At 56.6% G+C, this 3,817-nt stretch overlaps 1 protein-coding gene across 1 annotated transcript in view; it reads right to left on the bottom strand.

The window, feature by feature from the left end:
* PHACTR3 (phosphatase and actin regulator 3) overlaps positions 1-3,817 on the bottom strand; it is a 59,504-nt gene that overhangs the window by 34,557 nt on the left and 21,130 nt on the right. The gene's annotated exons all lie outside the window — the stretch shown is intronic.

The raw sequence follows: 3,817 nt of genomic DNA, 5'->3' as shown, positions 1-3,817 counted from the left end.
AAAAAAGAATCTAGGCACAGACCTTCTACCCTTCACACAATGGATCACAGATGTAAAATTCAAAACTACAGAACTCCTAGGACACGGCATGGGAAAAATCCCAGACGACCTTGGGCATGGTGATGCAGGGTCAAAGGCACGATCCATGAAGGAAATTACCGATCGGCTGGTCTTCATTAAAATTTAAAAATTTCTGTTGTGTAAATGACAACATCAAGATAAGCAGAAGATAGACCACAGACCAGGAGGAAATGTTTGCCAAAGAAACATCTGGTAAGATTGCCCAAAATGTAGAAAAACTCTTAAAACTCAACAATAAGAAAACAAACAGAAGGCCAATTAACGAATGGGCCTAAAATCTTAACAGACACCTCACCAAAGAAGATTCACAGATGACGAATTTATATGTTCCGCATATGATGTCACCACCAGGGAAATGCAAATTAAAACACGAGCCACCACTACCACCTATTAGAACGGCCAAAAGCCAGAACACTGACGACATCAATTGCTGCTGAGGAAGGATGTGGAGCCACAGGAACTCTCTTCACGGCTGCTGGGAATCCAAATGGTACAGCCACTTCGGAAGCTGGGCCGTTTCTTACAAAATTAAACATACTCTGACCACAAGATCCGGCAATCACACTCCTGGGCATTTACCCAAAGGAGCTGAAAACCCACGTCCACACAAAAACCTGGACACGGTGTTCACGGCAGCTTTGCTCACGCTGCCAAAACTCGGAAGCAGCTAAGATGTCCTTCGGCAGGTGATGGGTAAACGGCGGTCCCGACAGCAGACTCACTCAGCGCTAACAAGAAATAAGCTGTCAGGTCATGGAACTACGCGGTGGACCCACGAATGGGCACGGCTACGTGAAGGGCGCAGTGTGAAAGGCTCCGTCCTGCATGATGCCGACTCTGTGACATCTGGGAAAAGGCAAAACCATGGGGCCAGTAAGAAGACCAGGGGCTGCCAAGGCTTGGGGAGGAGGAAGGAACGGGGGAGCGAAGGGGATGTCGAAGGCGGTGCAAACACTGTGTGTGGCCCTAACGGTGGGTACACATCACTGGACGTTTGTCCAAACCCACAGAACGTGAACACGGACGTTTGTCCAAACCCACAGAACATGAACACAAACCCACAGAACGTGAACACGGACCCACAGAACGTGAACATGGACGTTTGTCCAAACCCACAGAACGTAAACATGGACCCTGACGGGGACTCCGGGTGGTGGCGACCCAGGCCCGCCGGCTGTCACAAACGCCCCACTCCGGTGGGAGAGGCTGACAGCGGGGTGGGAGCGGGGTACGTGGGAACTCTCAGCCTTGTAATCTTGCCGTGAGCCTGAAACTGCTCTAAATACCAAAACCTTTTTTTTAAATGCTTTTGATGGATCCGAGAATGCAGATCTTGCTTCTGCCTGGTGTGGACCGCACGCGAGCCTGAGGCGCGTGTGCGCACGCGTGCGGGAGTGCGTTCACGCACCGCAGGCTGCGGCGTCCAGCACGAGGCGCGCGCGAGCACGCAGCCTGTGATGCGCCCTTCCGCGGCGACGGAGACGCCGCATCTGCCCTGCCCGAAACCCGATCGTCACTCAAGAGCAAACGCGTTTTCGTGACGACGTGGTCAGGCCGACGTCTGTCCGCTGACTCGCGAGGCGGGCCTGCTCGGAGGTGGCCTCCGCCAGCAAAGAAGTGACATTCTCTCGTGGAGACGTCGGACGTTGACTCTCAGAGAATTCCGGCCGACGCGATGTTTGACGACACCGATTTCCTTGGAGCGGTGACGAGAGACCAGACAATGGCTACAGTGGCTCCGTCAACAGGATGTTAAACGGATAAATAAATGTTGCCACTTTTATGATTAATAACGGACGCATCTATCTGGCGTTTATCAGCTCAGCACCACAGAATCTGCAAATTATGAACCAGCCACGACAGAGAAACGGGGTCTGAACTCGCGAGAAGTAACGACTGGTCCTGGCCAGTGTCCTGCCAGGCAAAGCGGACACTTTTATGGGCCTTTCCTTCTGAGATTCATTTTCCCCCAAAAGTAACATGTATGGACTTTTTCTATAACCAATATTGAATTTTCCCCCAAACATTTTATGTCAGGCTTTCTGGACTAGATTGCAGGGGTTCAGGGAGGGACCCCAGATTATGGACACTGGGACGAGCACACAGAGGCTCGACGTGCAGAAGGCACGAATTTCCAGATGAGCCTGACCGTGTGTGAGGGGCCCAGCCTTCAACAGGAGGCTCGCGACTGAGGTGAGGCTTTGACCTTGAGCCCCAAACACCAGTGCCCACGGAAGGCCCCTGGTGGAGAGGAGGCTTCGCTTGGGGTTTGCACGCACAGGTGAGCGCAGCGCGTCCCCGAGTCCAGCGCCGCGTGAGAAGGGCATGTTAGTGGCCGCTCAGTCCCTGGAATGAGGTCGACCCTTGCTCTCTCGTGTCAAGCAAACTCCACAGCCAGTTAAGGACACTTAAGTTTCAAGAGTCAAATGACAGGGGACTCAGGTTTGCCCCACACCCTGGGAGAAGCCATGGAGGGTGAGAAACACTTAAGTCTGTCTCGGGGTGGCCGGGCTAGGACGAGGACGCCCCGGGCTGGCACTTCCCCGCCCTGCAGGCTCCGTGTCCTGTGATCCTCCTGTGCCCGTCTGCACGTCGGTGCAAAGTCAGAGCACTGAGGTGGCCCCAGGCCACGGGACGGTCAAGGCACTGGTTACAGGAACGGGACACAGTCCGGGGTTGGAGGCGAAGAGCTCACACCTGAAAACCCCTGGTCAGCCACAGCCATGAGACCTCAGGTGCCCGGTCAACAGAGGGACGCCTGGCGCTCAGGGGTCACGGATGGAGGAATGGCCGGGGCTGCGGCCTGGCAGGCAGCACCCACAGCTGTCCGTCCAGCGGCTGCTTCCTGAATGAACTTAGAACTCGGCCCAGGTGGACGACGGGGACCACGGTGCTGTCCCTTGTGCAGACAACAGTCAAACGCATGAATTAGACAACTGAACAGCTGATGAGTGAGCGGGGAGACAGACGATGGTCAGATAATGACAATAATTAGTGGAAATGGCAACCGTGTCTAAGCTACGAGGAACGTCCCGCGCTGTCATGGAGCCGAGGATGGGTGTGTGTGATCCAACCAGTGAGGGATGGAGGGAGACACGGGACCTGCCCACGGCCCCGTCCTACGGCAGGACCCGCCTGGGGCAGGTGGCCTGGCCCTGCTGCGGAGGGCCCCACGCTCTGCCTCTGGCGGTGACGGTCACAGGAGATGCTTCCAGGAAGAAGAACCCACACTCGGTAAGAGGAACTCTGCCCAAAAGGCCTCCAGCCTCGTCCGCCTGGACCCTGCAGAGCAGCCCGTGGGGCCGCAGCGAACCCTGTCTGCGTGCCCCGCCCCTGGCCTGCACCCCCTTCCCGTCCTCCAGGGGGTGTCCATGATGCCATGTCTGGGAACACGCCGTGAGGACCGACAGGGAGCTGGGCCTGCCAGGGTTTGTGGACGCCTGGTCCCACACTGTCACATGTGACAGCACGCCCCGTCACGCTCCCGCCACTGCCGAGGTGGCGGCTGGAGCGTCCCCCTCACGCTCACCCCTCTTTCCTGCTTCTGCAAACACGGGCCCTCCGAGTGCCACCTGCAGCTTCTTGCCACGTCACCCTGAGCAGCGCCACCTCTAAGGTCCTTGCTGAGCCACGTGGCTTACGAACACACGTGAAAACGAACACGCAAAGTTCAAAACAAAACGCGCCCGCCTGGTGTCTCCGGCTGCGCGCCCTGAGCCCGCCCGCACGACCCCGC

Source organism: Pteropus alecto, unplaced genomic scaffold (genome assembly GCF_000325575.1).
Source record: "Pteropus alecto unplaced genomic scaffold, ASM32557v1 scaffold45, whole genome shotgun sequence".
NCBI classification, from domain to species: Eukaryota; Metazoa; Chordata; class Mammalia; order Chiroptera; family Pteropodidae; genus Pteropus; species Pteropus alecto.
The sequence above is the reverse complement of the archived record's forward strand: the minus strand, read 5'-3'. Positions and strand labels throughout refer to the sequence as shown.